The sequence below is a fragment of the Schistocerca cancellata genome, chromosome 3 (assembly GCF_023864275.1).
Source record: "Schistocerca cancellata isolate TAMUIC-IGC-003103 chromosome 3, iqSchCanc2.1, whole genome shotgun sequence".
NCBI classification, from domain to species: Eukaryota; Metazoa; Arthropoda; class Insecta; order Orthoptera; family Acrididae; genus Schistocerca; species Schistocerca cancellata.
This window is the reverse complement of record NC_064628.1, coordinates 307,868,945-307,889,114: the sequence shown is the minus strand read 5'-3', so window position 1 is coordinate 307,889,114 and position 20,170 is coordinate 307,868,945. Positions and strand designations below refer to the sequence as shown.

General features: G+C 40.5%; 1 protein-coding gene across 1 annotated transcript in view; it reads left to right on the top strand.

Annotated features, from left to right (window-relative positions):
• The window catches only part of LOC126176285 (sodium/hydrogen exchanger 3), a 649,283-nt gene that overhangs the window by 579,830 nt on the left and 49,283 nt on the right, over positions 1-20,170 (top strand). The window lies entirely within an intron of this gene.

Here is a 20,170-nt window from a genome sequence, read left to right as displayed (position 1 = left end):
GCCGTGAAAACAGCCAAAGCATCTGAGGTAGCCAAATTCATTGTGGAAAACATTTTATGAAAACACGGTGCCCCAAAGTCATTAATTATGGATTGACGGAAAGTTTTTCAATTGACTCTTGGGACAGAGATAAACCGCCGTCAGTGCAACATTACTCATCACATGACGACTGCCTACCAGCCACAAACTAATGGGCTTACTGAACACCTTAATAAGACCTTGGCCGACATGCTATCAGTGTTTGTCAATGTTGAGCAGACCAACTGGGATTAGGTGCTACCTTTTGTGATGTTTGCCTACAACACCGCCAAACAAGACACCACAGGATTTACGCCATTTTTCCTGGTGCATGGGCGTGATGCGACTACAATGATGGACACTGTGTTTCCGTTACATCTTGATGACATGGATGACGACTACATCATGCAGGTGTTAACCATAGCTGAGGAAGCTCAGCAGTTATCTCGACTCCGTACACTGCAGGCTCAAGAAAATGATCGCCGAATGTATGACGTGAACCTTTGAGCTCATCTGGATCTTCACTCCTGTTCGGAAGGTTGGTCTCTCTGAGAAGCTCCTCAGGTGCTACTTTGGACTTTATAAGGTTGTAAGACAGTTGTCTGATGTTACTTATGAAGTTGAAGATTTTGACCCTAACAGAAGATGATGATAGATTAGAGATACGATCCACATCCTTTGAATGAAGCCTTATAAGGATCCTGCAACCCAGGGTAAATTTGAAGCTCCAGCAACAGGCAATAAGCGAAAAGGAGATGAAGAGCATAGTGGTAAAAGAAGTTCTAAGAAGATCACTGCCAGGGTGAGAATCAGTCATCAAGAGTCGGAGTATGCAGGACCGATGACTTGTTCCTGGTCTAGGAGGACATAACGCCAAGACACGGTTCTCCTAAGGAGGGAGCAATGTTGCAGAAGAAGCTGAGTAACACCATGGTTTAGTGGTTATGATACTAAACTGGACTGTACAATTTTAATTTCTATATTCAGTTTGAGTACATTCTTGAAGTATCCACAAATGTCAAGAATCATTGTACTGGAATGTTCTGTAGCCATATATACACTGTATTTTCTGGCCAGAGGCAGTTCACTCCATGCTCTTGTACGTGAAAGTGCTGAATAAATATTCATTAAGTGAAGTTAGTGTTCATCATTGATCTAATTGCACCTTCTTCTATGTGACAATATTAATTACTGCATGAAAGTTAAGAATGTACAGGTTTACAGAATAATAAATGAAGGTAGTCAAGAGTGGGCATTACCTGCTGTTAGTTGTGCATCAAGTGTGTAGTTATGTGCAATGGAAGCAGCTGCTCACACAGACCATACAGCTAATAGGCATATTCACAATTACAGAATCAGGAAGATATTAGGCATCATAATTTAACAAAGCATATCACAATACATGTTAAAATAGGCATTTTGAAAGTGACCTGACTCTTATCTTCCTGATTTCCATGACACAAAATTATTATCTCATCAGTGTATCTTTTATAATACAGCATTCTGTACTTAAAAGATGCACCTTTTGGGGATCTGAAGATGACATGCAACAAAGGTCAAAACTAACAATCAGAATAAACATAAAAAGTGACCCAAATGATGTCTGTCTTTCCTAAGTAAGTTAAAAGTAATCACACATTCCACTCAGCTAACATGTCTTCACTTATGATACAACTAACTGTTAAAAAGTACATTTATGCCTGTAGGTACAAAGCTTATCCTGGCTAATGAAGAAGCATCTATTAAACTGTAGGCTTAGACAGGTAAAAGGAAAATACCATCTTAAATAATGGAAGCTATACATTTTAGACAAGATGAGGATGTCAGTACACATATTTTGTACGCGAAAAAAATGCTTTGACATAATATTTTTACCAGAAAATTGTCCTAATTGTGCCTTGGTGGGCACAATTTTCTCTTTTTGACGTGACTATAACACTTTCACATATAGTTTATTTTTGTCCAAAAAGTTAATTGACTGTGCAATGGGGAACTAACATATTACGATTTATTGAAATTTGACAAATTTAAGGATGCTGCCATTAAATTTTATAACATACATGTCAGATTAAAAGGAAACTAAGTAGCAAGCAGGCTTAAGTTTTATTAAACCTTCAAATGGATTCATTACAATCTGATGGCCTGTAAAGTGCATAATTTTTCAAGTCTGTTTTTATCATTATTCATGATGGAGAATTTATTCTGTCATAAATTTTCATTTCTTTCATCCTCTTACTAAATATCAGCTGTGTTTCTAACATTTCATTGAGTGATTATGGTCAAGATTAAATCATACAAATAATCAGCTTGTGTTCTTCTCATACCAGTTTTTGCAGACAGAAAAATTCAAAAACTTTTTTAATTTTTCTTCACTGCATGGCAGCTCTGCCAATTGTTAGCTTTCCCCTTTTTATGCATGCTGCAACTGTCTCTTCATTAGTCTGTCTGTATTAGCTAGATTAGAAGTAAAATGTTATGTGTCTGTTGCTTAAGATCTTTTTATTTATAAACAAGAATTTTGAACTTTGTGAAAGCCAATGGTGCTGTAATTATATTGGCCTCAAATGAGATTTAGTGGGCAATTTTCATGAATGTACTCCATTGTGTTTAGACATGGAATGACTGAAGTAAAATTACTAAGTATACAATCTTTGATTTTTTTAAAATTCTTATTTTACTTAGAAAGTTTTTGCATGTAAGCTACATATTAGAAGTTTCTTGTGTAAGTAGATCTGTGGGATAGTTACTTTTGAGTTAACATTTGTAAAATGATTTAGATTATCTACAATAAACCACAAGTTTCATCATTGCAGAAGGATGCGCTTTTTAGAAGAACACTTCCTTAGGAAAGAAAAGTATTGTCAGTGGTCAACAAATCAGGATGAAAGTATTTCCTCAGGAATATTTCCAACTTTCTTATACTATTTTGTTTTGAGAGTTTCAACCTACTTGCATTACTTAAAATTAATACATCTCCAAGTCTCAGTTACTTTGTTAGACATGATACTTCAGCATTAAGTCATAATGGAATCAGCAGATGAAGCTGATGCTAAACTGGGAGTTTCCATGTAACAACTGTCAAAAAGTACCAGGTAAAATGCCCTGTCTGCTGATGGCCATTGGCTCTGTTGAGTAGTAATATTTGCCATTATAAATGCTGCCTGTTTGTGGACCTGACATAATGTTAAGGATTTGCTGTTATTATGCTGATTCATAATTAGCATCACAGCATATCAGTACGATGTTGGTGTTATGAAGAGGGAGTAGTTTCAAATTTTGTCTGGTAATCTTGATGTATATTTTCCAGGGTTTCTGTAAACAATTTAAGGTGAATACCATGTTATTTCTGAGTGATTTTTCCTGTAAACATACTGTGATATGACATCCAAATATCTTGAGCAACTTACAGACATGTTTTACTTGAAGCCAGGCTTATTCATTTTCAAAAACTGAAATATAGTGTCTGTTGTGTAATAATGTTTTACATGTATCTTCTGATCAGTAAAGAGTCACACCACAGGTTTACTCTATTCTTCACAGAAGGCTATACGAATTATGATATGCAAAATCCCTTACACTTTCTACGAAACTAGTCAAAATAAATGTGAAAGGGGTTGAGGAATTTTAAATTGCGTCACATAATATTATGAAGATATGAATATAACTGCAAATATTAAACATTTCACATATTAAATGCATCCCCCAGTCCTCCTCAGTATTTGTATTGTGTAGACTCTGCAAGTGATAATTTGAAACAGCAATGCAATTTAGACATTAGCATATACAATTCTTCAGCAGTTCTTGCCATATATCAGTAAGAAAAAGTACTCAGTTGTATGGCCAGATCATTGCAGGAAACACGCACAATATTTTGACAGCTGACTGAGCTGTTACCATCAAATTGTTGATGGACTGATATCAGGATGCTGGAGCTCTTTTAATTTACACTATTCAGCATCTATCCACACACATGTTAGTGAAGCTGGCGTTCTTTCCTAGGATCACATCTTGGCACTGTGCTGAACTCACTGTTGTTCTGTTAGATATTCTCAGTATTCCTATGTCTGTCTTGTTGGTTGACCTTTACTTTATGAGTCCTATATTCCATTAAGATTGTGACAGGATACAAGCCCTCTGCATATATCTGAAGAAACCTTTCCTCTGTGCTAGATGGTGGTGACTGTCGGCATCCGGATACATGACTGCATCGTTGGGTTTGCAGTAAACACTTAGTCCCTCTTGATTTCAGGCTGCCCATCACATTCAGAAATGGATGTTTTCTTTCAGTTTCCACCATGAGAACCATGTTGGGACACATTTAAGGTAGTTGTTCTAGGAAATCACTAAATTTTCTCTCACATCTGGCCAGATCAAAAATATGTTCTTTTGTAATGTCACAAAATTATTGACATTATCATTCATACTCCTCCCACTAGTGGAATCAGAGGTAATGTCTAATTTGATTATATTTTGTTTAATGGATTATTCCTTAATGTATTGTTTTCCAAAAGAATTTGGTTCTGATTGGTTGGTTTGTGTGTGTGTGTGTGTGTGTGTGTGTGTGTGTGTGTGTGTGTGTGTGTGTGTGTGTGTGTATTGTATGAGGTGAATGAGCACTGCAACTGATTGGGATCCATCCACCATGTAATATATATAGTGGCCACTTTTTGGGCCTCCCACGGGCAAAATATATTCAGAGGATGAGCTCCATGACACCCCATAGATACTGTTCTTTTTTTAGCAACAAATTACTGTCAATTTTTTAGATTGATTGGAAATTTATAAAAAAGTAATAAGTCTCATACATCAGTGCAGATGATAAAAACATAATCTAAATATAAAAATTTGCCATATATCAGCAAAGATAACTGGACTGCAATTTTTATCACAGCAACAGATAAAAAACACCATTATAAAAAGGCAAAAGTCTCGAGTTTGAGTCTTGGTGTGGCATACAGTTTTAATCGCCCAGGAAGTTTCATATGAGCACACAAAGCAAAAATCTCATTCTGGGAACACCATTATACCTTACATAGTGAAACAAGCATTTTCCTCCTTGCGACTAATTTTGGTTGGTTGGTTGGAGCTTATGGATGCTCAATGACGAGGTTATCAGTGACTAATTTTGGTGCTCCTCTTGAAGTGTTTGCTACACATGTTTAGTTCATTTACAACATAGACAATATGTTTTCAATCTGACCACATGGGAGAGACAGATTAGGAGATTATCTATATCTGAATTCAATAAACCATGACATAGCTCTCTCAGAACAAGAGTGCGCTAAATTCAGATTCTTCCATTGCTGCTGCGTGGAAATATTTCATACTTATAAATTAAAACACACTGTGAATGTTTTAAAGTAATTTACCGTTTTAGCTGAATTTTTGCTTTTATAGCACTCATCAGGCAGTTACTGAGCTTGTTCCTCTTTCTTAGTGTTTGTCCTGCATGCTGGTGGGAATCTACTGTTTTAATTCTGTTGTGCCATTTTATTTGATCTTGTTCTTGATCACGGTGCAGGTCTGAGCTCTTGCGATCTTTGTACAGAGTGCCAAGTCATCACTACCTAGGTCATTCTCTTGGCCATTTGCCATTTACTCTCAAATTAAAGAATGCTACTCACCGTAAAGGAGACACATTGAGTTGCAGCGTGTCAGAATGAAAAGACTGTTCCACATTGAGCTTTCAGCCAAAACATTCTTCAGAAAAGAAAAGAAAACACATATGCATTCACACAACCAAGTGCACCTCGCGCACGGATGACTTCTGCCTCCAGCATCGCTGTTTGGTATGGAGTGGTGTCACATCGAATGCAAGCAGCCATCTGGAGTGGAGAGGGAAAAGGGGTAGACAGCAGATGTGGGTGGGAGATGGAGGGGCAGAGGAGGCAATGCTGCCTGGTAGAACATGAAGGGTTGGATGATAGCCAGTCAAACTTGGAAGGTGCAATTTCAGGACACTGTGTTGTGGGTGGGTGGGATTGGGGAATGGTAAGGAAAGAAACAGAGAAAGGGAAAAGTCTGGCTGGTGCACAGGCACAGAGTTGAGCACAATGTAGGTGATGGGATGTAAACTAGGAGGAGGTGATAGGACACAGAGGTGGAAACTGTAGCATTTAGTAGGTTAAGGGCAGAATGATTTCAGGAGTAGTGAACATATAGTAAGGATAACTCTCATCTGTGTGATTCAGGAAAGCTGGTGGTGGTGGGGAAAATTCAGATGGCCTCCAAAAAGCTGTGTAATGATTGCAGCAGAGCAGGTATATAGTGTGGTTGCTTTCACAACGGCTTAGCCTCTGATGGGGCAGGATAAGGCTGTGATAGGACTGGAATAGGAAGTGCTGTGGGTATGAATTGGGAAGGTCTTGCACTGGGTATTTTCACAGGAATATGATCCCTGTGGCAAGGTCTCAGGATTGGGAGTGGCATGGAGATGGACTAGGATGTTGTGGAGTTTGGGTGAGTGACAGAACACAAATTTAGGAGGGGTAAGAAGGATCTTGGGTACAATATCTCTCATTTCAGAGTGTGATAGATAATTAAAAGCTCTGACAAAGGATGTGATTCAGTTTGTCGAGTCCAGATTGATGAAGGGAATGCTCTTGTGTAGCTGATTCTTGGGGGTGGTGTGAGGTTTGGGGCTGTGTGGGGATAAGGCACATGAAATTTGTTTACACACTGTGTTTGGGGGATACTGCCTGTCTGTAAAGGCCTTTGTGAGAACTTCACCATATTGGGTAAAGGAATTCTTGTCACTGCAGATGTGCCATCCCCAGGTGGCCAGGCTGTATGGCTCTGAGCACTATGGGACTTAACATCTATGGTCATCAGTCCCCTAGAACTTAGAACTACTTAAACCTAACTAACCTAAGGACAGCACACAACACCCAGCCATCACGAGGCAGAGAAAATCCCTGACCCCGCCGGGAATCGAACCCGGGAACCCAGGCGTGGGAAGCAAGAACGCTACCGCACGACCACGAGATGCGGGCAGGCTGTATGGGAGAGCTTTTTTGGTGCAGAGGGGTTGGCAGCTATTGAATGAAGGAACTAATGCTGGTTGGTGGGTTTACGAGGGGCGTTTGAAAAGTCCATGCAAAAATAAAAACTACTTACTTGTTTGGAGTAAACCTTTTTTATTTTTTGACATAGTCTTCTTTTAGACTTATACAATGCTGTTCTAATACATTGATCCCTTCCGAATAATAGGAATTGTCCAAGTCGGCAAAATAGCTATTAATTGCTACGATCATCTCCTCATTTGAATAAAATCTTTGTCCCGCCAGCCATTTCTTCGAATTGGGGGACAAATAGTAGTCTGAGGGAGCCAAGTCTGGAGAATAGGGGGGATGTGAAACGAGTTAGAATCCTATTTCCATTAAATTTGCGACCACAACTGCTGAGGTGTGTGTTGGTGCATTGTCGTGGTGGAAAAGGACTTTTTTGCGGTCCAATCGCTGGCGTTTTTCTTGCAGCTTGGTTTTCAAACAGTCCAATAACGATGAATAGTATGCACCTGTAATAGTTTTACCCTTTTCCAGATAGTCGATGAGGATTATCCCATGTGAATCACAAAAGACAGTCACCATAACCTTTCCAGCCGAAGGAATGGTCTTCGCTTTTTTTTGGTGCAGATTTTCCCTTGGTAACCGATTGTTTAGATTGTTATTTGGCCTCAGGAGTATAGTAATGTGTCCATGTTTCATCCACAGTGCCAAAACAATGCTTAAAGTCCTGCGGATTCTTCCTGAACAGCTGCAAACAATCCTTACAACACTTCACACGATTCTGTTTTTGGCCAAGCATGAGCAATCGTGGAACCCATCTTGTGGATAGCTTTTTCATGTCCAAATGTTTATGCAAAATATTATTTACCCATTCATTCAAGATGCCCACAGCACTATCAATCTCATGCACCTTAACTCTTCTGTCATCCATCACCATATCATGGATTTTATCAATGATTTCTGGAGTCGTAACCTCCACAGGGCGTCCAGAACATTCAGCAACACTTGTGCTCATATGGCCACTCCGAAAATTTTGAAACCAATTATAAACTGTTCTAAAGGAATGTGCAGAGTCACCGTAATGTTTGTCAAGCTTCTCTTTAGTCTCCTGAGGCGTTTTGCCTTTCATAAAGTAATGTTTAATCACCACATGAAATTCTTTTTCGTCCATTTTTTTTTTTTTTTTTTTGACAATCACTCGACTTCCTTGATTCACACGAATGCCAAACACAAAGAAATAGACCAATATGGCAGAAACTTGGTGTTCGTTCTTTCCAAAGATGCTACTAACTAATCATAACCTCGATACTTGCTGGTGGTGCCATCTCTTGGACTTTGCATGGACTTTTCAAATGCCCCTCGTAATGTGGACAAAAATGTGGATGGAGCCATCAGAGAGGAAGAGGTTAATATCCAGGAAGGTGGCACACTGGATTAATGAAAACCAGGTGAAGTCAGTGGGAGAAAAGGTATTGGGGTTGTGAAGGAATGAGGATTGGGTATCGTGGCCCTGAGTCCAGATCATAAAGATATCATCAGTGAACCTGAACCAAACCAGGGTTTTCAGGGCATGGAAGAAAGATGGCCCATAAACAGATTAGCATTGGAGGGTGCCATATGGCTGCCCATGGTTGTGCCACAGATTTATTTGTGTATGCTCCTCCAAAGGAAAATTAGTTGTGTGTATTGGAATAAGATCATTAAGTTGTATGGGGAATGAGGTAGTTGGTTTGGAATGTGAAGGACATTGGGAGAGATAGTGATCAGTACTGGCAAGACCATAGCTATGAGGGCATTGGTGTATAGGGAAGTGGCATCAACAGTGTTGAGTTGGGGTTCAGGTGGTAGTGGGGTAGGTATAATGGAGATGAAGGAAGTGGTTGGTGTCTTTGACATGGGAGGCTAGATCTCGAGCAGTGTTTAGAAGTGTTGCACATTGAGTGCCAAAATTCTTTCTGTGGTAGCTACAGTGGGGTATCTAGGACTGTTGACTTTGTGGATTTTGTGGACATGGAGAAGATGGGTGTGTGGAATGTCATGGGGTAAGGAGGGGAATGGTTTCAGGGGAAAGGTTCTGTGGAGGGCCTAAGACTTTAAGCAGGGATTGGCGGTGATGTTGGCCTTCTGAGATGGGATCATTATGGCAGAATTTGTAGGTGGAGGAGTCAGGCAATTGGCAGAGGCCTTCCGCTATGTAGTCACTGTGATTCATAACAACAGTGCTGCAACCTTTGTCTGCAGGTAGTATGGTTAGGTCAGATTCTGACTTCAAGATCTTGGATGGGATTGAAACTTCTGTGGGGCTGAGAATTTTGGTGGATAGGTTAACAACAGTGCTCTGGAATTGTTTGAGCTCTTATTTTAGTGGTGTATTGGTAGGGATACTAAAAGGTATCAGATAGATTATAAATGGTAAGACAGAGATTTAGGAACCAGGTTTTAAATTGTAAGACATTTCCAGGGGCAGATGTGGACTCTGACCACAATCTATTGGTTATGACCTGTAGATTAAAACTGAAGAAACTGCAAAAAGGTGGGAAGTTAAGGAGATGGGACCTGGATAAACTGAAAGAACCAGAGGTTGTACAGAGTTTCAGGGAGAGTATAAGGGAACAATTGACAGGAATGGGGGAAAGAAATACAGTAGAAGAGGAATGGGTAGCTTTGAGGGATGAAGTAGTGAAGGCAGCAGAGGATCAAGTAGGTAAAAAGACGAGGGCTAGTAGAAATCCTTGGGTAACAGAAGAAATATTGAATTTAATTGATGAAAGGAGAAAATATAAAAATGCAGTAAATGAAGCAGGCAAAAAGGAATACAAACGTCTCAAAAATGAGATTGACAGGAAGTGCAGAATGGCTAAGCAGGGATGGCTAGAGGACAAATGTAAGGATGTAGAGGCTTATCTCACTAGGGGTAAGATAGATACTGCCTACAGGAAAATTAAAGAGACCTTTGGAGATAAGAGAACCACTTGTAAGAACATCAAGAGCTCAGATGGAAACCCAGTTCTAAGCAAAGAAGGGAAAGCAGAAAGGTGGAAGGAGTATATAGAGGGTCTATACAAGGGCGATGTACTTGAGGAGAGTAATATGGAAATGGAAGAGGATATAGATGAAGATGAAATGGGAATCGAACCCGGGAACCCAGGCGTGGGAAGCAAGAACGCTACCGCACGACCACGAGATGCGGGCAGGCTGTATGGGAGAGCTTTTTTGGTGCAGAGGGGTTGGCAGCTATTGAATGAAGGAACTAATGCTGGTTGGTGGGTTTACGAGGGGCATTTGAAAAGTCCATGCAAAAATAAAAACTACTTACTTGTTTGGGGTAAACCTTTTTTATTTTTTGACATAGTCTTCTTTTAGACTTATACAATGCTGTTCTAATACATTGATCCCTTCCGAATAATAGGAATTGTCCAAGTCGGCAAAATAGCTATTAATTGCTACGATCACCTCCTCATTTGAATAAAATCTTTGTCCCGCCAGCCATTTCTTCAAATTGGGGGACAAATAGTAGTCTGAGGGAGCCAAGTCTGGAGAATAGGGGGGATGTGAAACGAGTTAGAATCCTATTTCCATTAAATTTGCGACCACAACTGCTGAGGTGTGTGTTGGTGCATTGTCATGGTGGAAAAGGACTTTTTTGCGGTCCAATCGCTGGCGTTTTTCTTGCAGCTTGGTTTTCAAACAGTCCAATAACGATGAATAGTATGCACCTGTAATAGTTTTACCCTTTTCCAGATAGTCGATGAGGATTATCCCATGTGAATCACAAAAGACAGTCACCATAACCTTTCCAGCCGAAGGAATGGTCTTCGCTTTTTTTGGTGCAGATTTTCCCTTGGTAACCGATTGTTTAGATTGTTATTTGGTCTCAGGAGTATAGTAATGTGTCCATGTTTCATCCACAGTGCCAAAACAATGCTTAAAGTCCTGCGGATTCTTCCTGAACAGCTGCAAACAATCCTTACAACACTTCACACGATTCTGTTTTTGGCCAAGCATGAGCAATCGTGGAACCCATCTTGTGGATAGCTTTTTCATGTCCAAATGTTTATGCAAAATATTATTTACCCATTCATTCAAGATGCCCACAGCACTATCAATCTCATGCACCTTAACTCTTCTGTCATCCATCACCATATCATGGATTTTATCAATGATTTCTGGAGTCGTAACCTCCACAGGGCGTCCAGAACATTCAGCAACACTTGTGCTCATATGGCCACTCCGAAAATTTTGAAACCAATTATAAACTGTTCTAAAGGAATGTGCAGAGTCACCGTAATGTTTGTCAAGCTTCTCTTTAGTCTCCTGAGGCGTTTTGCCTTTCATAAAGTAATGTTTAATCACCACATGAAATTCTTTTTCGTCCATTTTTTTTTTTTTTTTGACAATCACTCGACTTCCTTGATTCACACGAATGCCAAACAAAAAGAAATAGACCAATATGGCAGAAACTTGGTGTTCGTTCTTTCCAAAGATGCTACTAACTAATCATAACCTCGATACTTGCTGGTGGTGCCATCTCTTGGACTTTGCATGGACTTTTCAAATGCCCCTCGTAATGTGGACAAAAATGTGGATGGAGCCATCAGAGAGGAAGAGGTTAATATCCAGGAAGGTGGCACACTGGATTAATGAAAACCAGGTGAAGTCAGTGGGAGAAAAGGTATTGGGGTTGTGAAGGAATGAGGATTGGGTATCGTGGCCCTGAGTCCAGATCATAAAGATATCATCAGTGAACCTGAACCAAACCAGGGTTTTCAGGGCATGGAAGAAAGATGGCCCATAAACAGATTAGCATTGGAGGGTGCCATATGGCTGCCCATGGTTGTGCCACAGATTTATTTGTGTATGTTCCTCCAAAGGAAAATTAGTTGTGTGTATTGGAATAAGATCATTAAGTTGTATGGGGAATGAGGTAGTTGGTTTGGAATGTGAAGGACATTGGGAGAGATAGTGATCAGTACTGGCAAGACCATAGCTATGAGGGCATTGGTGTATAGGGAAGTGGCATCAACAGTGTTGAGTTGGGGTTCAGGTGGTAGTGGGGTAGGTATAATGGAGATGAAGGAAGTGGTTGGTGTCTTTGACATGGGAGGCTAGATCTCGAGCAGTGTTTAGAAGTGTTGCACATTGAGTGCCAAAATTCTTTCTGTGGTAGCTACAGTGGGGTATCTAGGACTGTTGACTTTGTGGATTTTGTGGACATGGAGAAGATGGGTGTGTGGAATGTCATGGGGTAAGGAGGGGAATGGTTTCAGGGGAAAGGTTCTGTGGAGGGCCTAAGACTTTAAGCAGGGATTGGCGGTGATGTTGGCCTTCTGAGATGGGATCATTATGGCAGAATTTGTAGGTGGAGGAGTCAGGCAATTGGCAGAGGCCTTCCGCTATGTAGTCACTGTGATTCATAACAACAGTGCTGCAACCTTTGTCTGCAGGTAGTATGGTTAGGTCAGATTCTGACTTCAAGATCTTGGATGGGATTGAAACTTCTGTGGGGCTGAGAATTTTGGTGGATAGGTTAACAACAGTGCTCTGGAATTGTTTGAGCTCTTATTTTAGTGGTGTATTGGTAGGGATACTAAAAGGTATCAGATAGATTATAAATGGTAAGACAGAGATTTAGGAACCAGGTTTTAAATTGTAAGACATTTCCAGGGGCAGATGTGGACTCTGACCACAATCTATTGGTTATGACCTGTAGATTAAAACTGAAGAAACTGCAAAAAGGTGGGAAGTTAAGGAGATGGGACCTGGATAAACTGAAAGAACCAGAGGTTGTACAGAGTTTCAGGGAGAGTATAAGGGAACAATTGACAGGAATGGGGGAAAGAAATACAGTAGAAGAGGAATGGGTAGCTTTGAGGGATGAAGTAGTGAAGGCAGCAGAGGATCAAGTAGGTAAAAAGACGAGGGCTAGTAGAAATCCTTGGGTAACAGAAGAAATATTGAATTTAATTGATGAAAGGAGAAAATATAAAAATGCAGTAAATGAAGCAGGCAAAAAGGAATACAAACGTCTCAAAAATGAGATTGACAGGAAGTGCAGAATGGCTAAGCAGGGATGGCTAGAGGACAAATGTAAGGATGTAGAGGCTTATCTCACTAGGGGTAAGATAGATACTGCCTACAGGAAAATTAAAGAGACCTTTGGAGATAAGAGAACCACTTGTATGAACATCAAGAGCTCAGATGGAAACCCAGTTCTAAGCAAAGAAGGGAAAGCAGAAAGGTGGAAGGAGTATATAGAGGGTCTATACAAGGGCGATGTACTTGAGGAGAGTAATATGGAAATGGAAGAGGATATAGATGATGATGAAATGGGAGATACGATACTGCGTGAAGAGTTTGACAGAGCACTGAAAGACCTGAGTCGAAACAAGGCCCCCGGAGTAGACAACATTCCATTGGAACTACTGACGGCCTTGGGAAAGCCAGTCCTGACAAAACTCTACCATCTGGTGAGCAAGACGTATGAAACAGGTGAAATGCCCTCAGACTTCAAGAAGAATATAATAATTCCAATCCCAAAGAAAGCAGGTGCTGACAGATGTGAAAATTACCGAACAATCAGTTTAAGAAGCCACAGCTGCAAAATACTAACACAAATTTTTTACAGACGAATGGAAAAACTAGTGGAAGCTGACCTCGGGGAAGATCAGTTTGGATTCCGTAGAAATACTGGAACACGTGAGGCAATACTGACCTTACGACTTATCTTAGAAGAAAGATTAAGGAAAGGCAAACCTACATTTCTAGCATTTGTAGACTTAGAGAAAGCTTTTGACAATGTTGACTGGAATACTCTCTTTCAAATTCTAAAGGTGGCAGGGGTAAAATACAGGGAGCGAAAGGCTATTTACAATTTGTACAGAAACCAGATGGCAGTTATAAGAGTCGAGGGACATGAAAGGAAAGCAGCGGTTTGGAAGGGAGTAAGACAGGGTTGTAGCCTCTCCCCGATGTTATTCAATCTGTATATTGAGCAAGCAGTAAAGGAAACAGAAGAAAAATTCGGAGTAGGTATTAAAATCCATGGAGAAGAAATAAAAACTTTGAGGTTCGCCGATGACATTGTAATTCTGTCAGAGACAGCAAAGGACTTGGAAGAGCAGTTGAATGGAATGGATGGTATCTTGAAGGGAGGATATAAGATGAACATCAACAAAAGAAAAACAAGGATAATGGAATGTAGTCGAATTAAGTCGGGTGATGCTGAGGGAATTAGATTAGGAAATGAGACACTTAAAGTAGTAAAGGAGTTTTGCTATTTGGGGAGCAAAATAACTGATGATGGTCGAAGTAGAGAGGATATAAAATGTAGACTGGCAATGGCAAGGAAAGAGTTTCTGAAGAAGAGAAATTTGTTACATCGAGTATAGATTTAAGTGTCAGGAAGTCATTTCTGAAAGTATTTGTATGGAGTGTAGCCATGTATGGAAGTGAAACATGGATGGTAAATAGTTTGGACAAGAAGAGAATAAAAGCTTTTGAAATGTGGTGCTACAGAAGAATGCTGAAGATTAGATGGGTAGATCACATAACTAATGAGGAAGTATTGAATAGGATTGGGGAGAAGAGAAGTTTGTGGCACAATTTGACCAGAAGAAGGGATCGGTTCGTAGGACATGGTCTGAGGCATCAAGGGATCACCAATTTAGTATTGGAGGGCAGCGTGGAGGGTAAAAATCGTAGGGGGAGACCAAGAGATGAATACACTAAGCAGATTCAGAAGGATGTAGGTTGCAGTAGGTACTGGGAGATGAAGAAGCTTGCACAGGATAGAGTAGCATGGAGAGCTGCATCAAACCAGTCTCAGGACTGAAGACCACAACAACAACAACATTGGTAGGGAGCTTTTGGGGATGTGGGAAATGGATAATGTCGTCTAGGTAGGGTCTGGATGCCATGAGTGGTTCACGAGGAGCATAGGGGTTAGATAGTGGTGCCCCAAGATGGCATTAGGATGTCAGCAGGTTTGACATCTTATGGAGGTGGTGTCCAGAAAGCTCTTCCAGGAGCTGGAGCATAAAAGTTTCAGTTTCAGAGATGTGATGTATGTAGTGGGTCTGCACTGTAGCAATATCTTGTGGGAGGAGCAGAGTTGGTTCTCGAATGCATACCATAGATGGGTGATCTCAGATTTAGCTTCAATGTCATGCTTCCCTCCACACAAGTACCACCAGAAGGCTCTGTAATATTACTAGACATTATGAAACTGTTTAGACATGAGCTCATGACTATCTATTGTCAATGTGGTGGAATGTTCTATGAGCAAATGAACACAGATGCCATGGGATCCCTCTCTAGCACCAGGCCTTGCAAACCTATATGTGGAGCACTTTGAGAAATGTTGTTGTAGTCTTCAGTGCAGAGACTGGTTTGATGCAGCTCTCCAAGCTACTCCATCCTGTGCAAGCTTCTTCATCTCCCAGTACCTACTGCAACCTACATTCTCCTGAATCTGTTTAGTGTATTCATCTCTTTGTCTCCCTCTACGATTTTTATCCTCTATGCTGCCCTCCAATGCTAAATTTGTGATCCCTTGATGCCTCAGAACATGTCCTATCAACCAGTCCCTTCTTCTTGTCAAGTTGTGCCACAAACTCCTCTTCTCGCCAATTCTTTTCAATACCTCCTCATTAGTTATGTGATCTATCCATCTAATCTTCAGGATTCTTCTGTAGCACCACATTTCGAAAGCTTCTATTCTCTTCTTGTCTAAACTATTTATCGTCCACGTTTCACTTTCATATGTGGCTACACTCCATACAAATACTTTCAGAAACAACTTCCTGACACTTAAATCTATACTCGATGTTAACAAATTTCTTCTCTTCAGAAATGCTCTTTACATTTTATATCCTCTCTACTTTGACCATCATCAGTTATTTTGCTCTCCAAATAGCAAAACTCCTTTACTACTTTAAGCATTTCATTTTATAATCTAATTCCGATTTAATTCGACTACATTCCATTATCCTCATTTTGATTTTGTTTATGTTCATCTTATATCCTCCTTTCAAGACACTATCCATTCCGTTCAACTGCTCCTCCAGGTCCTTTGCCGTCTCTGACACAATTACAATGTCATTGGTGAACCTCAAAGTTTTTATTTCTTCTCCAAGGATTTTAATTCCTACTTCAAATTTTTCTTTTGTTTCCTTTACTGCTTGCTCAATATACATATTGAATAACATCGGGGATAGGCTACAACCCTGTCTCACTCCCTTCCCAACCACTTCTTCCCTTTCATACCCCTTGACTCTCATAACTGCCATCTGGTTTCTATACAAATTGTAAATAGCCTTTTCCTCCCTGTATTTTACCCAGTCAACATTGTCAAAAGCTTTCTCTAAGTCTACAAATGCTAGAAAAGTAGGTTTGTTTTTCCTTAATCTATTTTCTAAGATAAGTCATAGGATCAGTATTGCCTCATGTGTTCCATCATTTCTACAGAATCCAGACTGATCTTCCCTGAGGTCAGCTTCTACCAGTTTTTCCATTCGTCTGTAAAGAATTTGTGTTAGTATTTTGCAGCCGTGGCTTATTAAACTGATAGTTCGGTAATTTTCACATCTGTCAACACCTGCTTGCTTTGGGATTGGAATTATTATATTCTTTTTGAAGTCTGAGGGTATTTTGCCTGTCTCATACATCTTGCTCACCAGATGGTAGAGTTTTGTTAGGCCTTGCTCTCCCAAGGCTGTCAGTAGTTCTAATGGAATGTTGTCTACTCCCAGGGCCTTGTTTCGACTTAGGTCTTTCAGTGCTCTCTCAATCTCTTCATGCAGTATCATATTTCCCATTTCATCTTCATCTACATTCTCTACCATTTCTATAATATTGTCCTCCAGAACATTGCCCTTATATAGACCCTCTGTATACTCCTTCCACCATATGCTTTCCCTTCTTTGCTTAGTACTGGGTTTCCATCTGAGCTCTTGATATTCATGCAAGTCATTCTCTTTTCTCCAAAGGTCACTTTAATTTTCCTGTAGGCAGTATCTATCTTACTCATAGTGATATGCGCCTCTACATCCTTACATCTGTCCTCTAGCCATCCCTGCTTAGCCATTTTGCACTTCCTGTCGATCTCATTTTTGAGATGTTTGTCTTCCTTTTTGCCTGCTTCACTTACTGCATTTTTGTATTTTCTCCTTTCATCAATTAAATTAAATATCTCTTCTGTTACCCAATGATTTCTATTAGCCCTCGTCTTTTTACCTACTTGATCCTCTGCTACCTTCACTTTTTCGTCTCTCAAAGCTACCCATTCTTCTTCTACTGTATTTCTTTCCCCCATTCCTGTCAATTATTCCCTTATGCTCTCCCTGAAACTCTGTACAACCTCTGGTTCTTTCAGTTTATCCAGGTCCCATCTTCTTAACTTCCCACCTTTTTGCAGTTTCTTCAGTTTTAATCTACAGGTCATAACCAATAGATTGTGGTCAGAGTCCACATCTGCCACTGGAAATGTCTTACAATTTAAAACCTGGTTCCTGAATCTCTGTCTTACCATTATATAATCTATCTGATACCTTTTAGTATCTCCAGGCTTCTTCCATGTATACAATCTTCTTTCATGATTCTTGAACCAAGTGTTAGCTATGATTAAGTTATGCTCTGTGCAAAATTCTACCAGTTGGCTTCCTGTTTCATCCCTTACTCCCATTCCATATTCACCTACTATGTTTCCATCTCTTCCTTTTCCTACTGTCGAGTTCCAGTCACTCGTGACCATTAAATTTTTGTCTCCCTTCACTATCTGAATGATTTCTTTTATCTCATCATACATTTCATCAATCTCTTCGTCATATGCAGAGCTAGTTGGCATATAAACTTGTACTACTGTGGTAGGCGTGGGCTTTGTATCTATCTCGGCCTGAATAATGTGTTCACTATGATGTTTGTAGTGGCTTACCTGCATTCCTATTTTCCTATTCGTTATTAAACCTACTCTTGCTTTACCCCTATTTGATTTTGTATTTATAACCCTGTGTTCACCTGACCAGAAGGGTTGTTCCTCCTGCCACCGAACTTCACTAATTCCCACTATATCTAACTTTAACCTACCCATTTCCCTTTTTAAATTTTCTAACCTACCTGCCCGATTAAGGGATCTGACATTCCACGCTCCGATCCGTAGAACGCCAGTTTTCTTTCTCTTGAGGACAACATCCTCCTGAGTAGTCCCCGCCCGGAGATCCAAATAGGGGGCTATTTTACCTCCGGAATATTTTACCCAAGAGGATGCCATCATCATTTAACCATACAGTAACGCTGCATGCCCTCGGGAAAAATTACAGCCGCAGTTTCCCCTTGATTTCAGCCGTTCGCAGTACCAGCACAGCAAGTCCGTTTTGGTTAGTGTTACAAGGCCAGATCAGTCAATCATCCAGCCTCTTGCCCCTGTAACTACTGGACAGGCTGCTGCCCCTCTTCAGGAGCCACACGTTTGTCTCTCCTCTCAACAGATACGTTTTGGTTGCACCTACGGTACGGCCATCTGTATCGCTGAGGCACACAAGCCTCCCCACCAACTGCAAGGTCCGTGGTTCAGGGGGGGGGGGGGGGGGGGAGACTTCGATGAAAAGGCTCTTGAAACTGATAGTCTGAAACCAAAGGCATTCTACAGATTTTTGGATAACACATTCATGATTTGGTCACATGGGGAAGAAAACCAAGAGTTCCAGTGCTTCCTTAACAATATACATGACACCACCAGGTTCACGGCAGAGATGGAAGAAAAGTGAGGTCTATCATTCTTAGATATTCTGATAAAGAAGAATCCTGATGGAACGCTTTGACTTCCATCTACAGGAAGAAGATACACCTGGATGTGTATCTATGTGCCAATAGCTGCCACCATCCAATGCATTGCAAATCTTTCACCACTTTGGTACACAGAATGCAAGCAATCATTACAAGGAAAGACTGCCTGATGAGCTACATCTGTGTGAAAGTTTTTGCAAGAAAGGCTACTTGGAAATACAAATAAGACAAGCTCTCCAGCCTAGCAAGAATAAAGAATCAAGAACAAGAAACCAAGTGCCTGTCATTCTTTCTGCATGCAGGGCCACCCAAAAATATTCTTGTAATAGTCAAAGACCAACTAGAGCTACAGACAACTGGCATTTATGGCATCAGGTGTGATTGTGGCAGTCAGTACCTCATTCATGGGAAATGTAGCACTGCTGAGAACATATGAAAAGTGTTCACCTTGGCCAAACAGACAAGTCTGTAGTAACAGACCACGGTATCAACAAAAGACACATGTTTATGTTTGTTTTTGAGCAGATAAAAGTGTTATGACATGCCAATGGGTCTGGAATCTGGTCATCAAAGAAGCAGTGGATATAAGTGTACATGATGATCTTGCCAACCAAGACAGCAGTTTCCAACTGAGTTCCTTATAGGATGTTGTGTTAGCAAAAAATACACAAGGAATGATCTGATGTGAACATGGCAGAAGTAGGCAGACAGAATAGACTAGCAGCACTACGATTTGATGCCACTGGGGTATGATAAGACAGCAGAATATTTAATGGATTCGAAAAATTTAAAGAAAAAAGTGGTTAGATAGGATGGGATAGACAATATGGTTGGTAGCAAGATGTATATGAGGGAACAGAGGCTTTACATCTATATCTACATCTATGTGATTACTCTGCTATTCACAATAAAGTGCCTGGCAGGGGGTTCAGTGAACCACCTTCAAGCTGTCTCTCTTCCATTACACTCTCGAACGGCGTGGGGCAAAAACGAGCACTTAAATTTTTCTGTGCAAGCCCTGATTTCTCTTATTTTATCATGATGATCATTTCTCCCTATGCAGGTGGGTGGCAACAGAAGGCTTTCGCAATTGGAGAAGAAAACAGGTGATTGAAATTTCATGAGAAGATCCCATCGCAATGAAAAATGCCTTTGTTTTAATGATTGCCACTCCAATTCACGTATCATGTCTGTGGCACTATCTCCCCTACTGCGCGATAATACAAAACAAGCTGCCTTTCTTTGTACTTCTTTGATATCATCCATCAGTCCCATCTGATGTGGGTCCCACATCGCACAACAATACTCCAGAATATGGCAGACAAGTGTGGTGGAAGCAGTCTCTTTAGTAGACCTGTTGCACC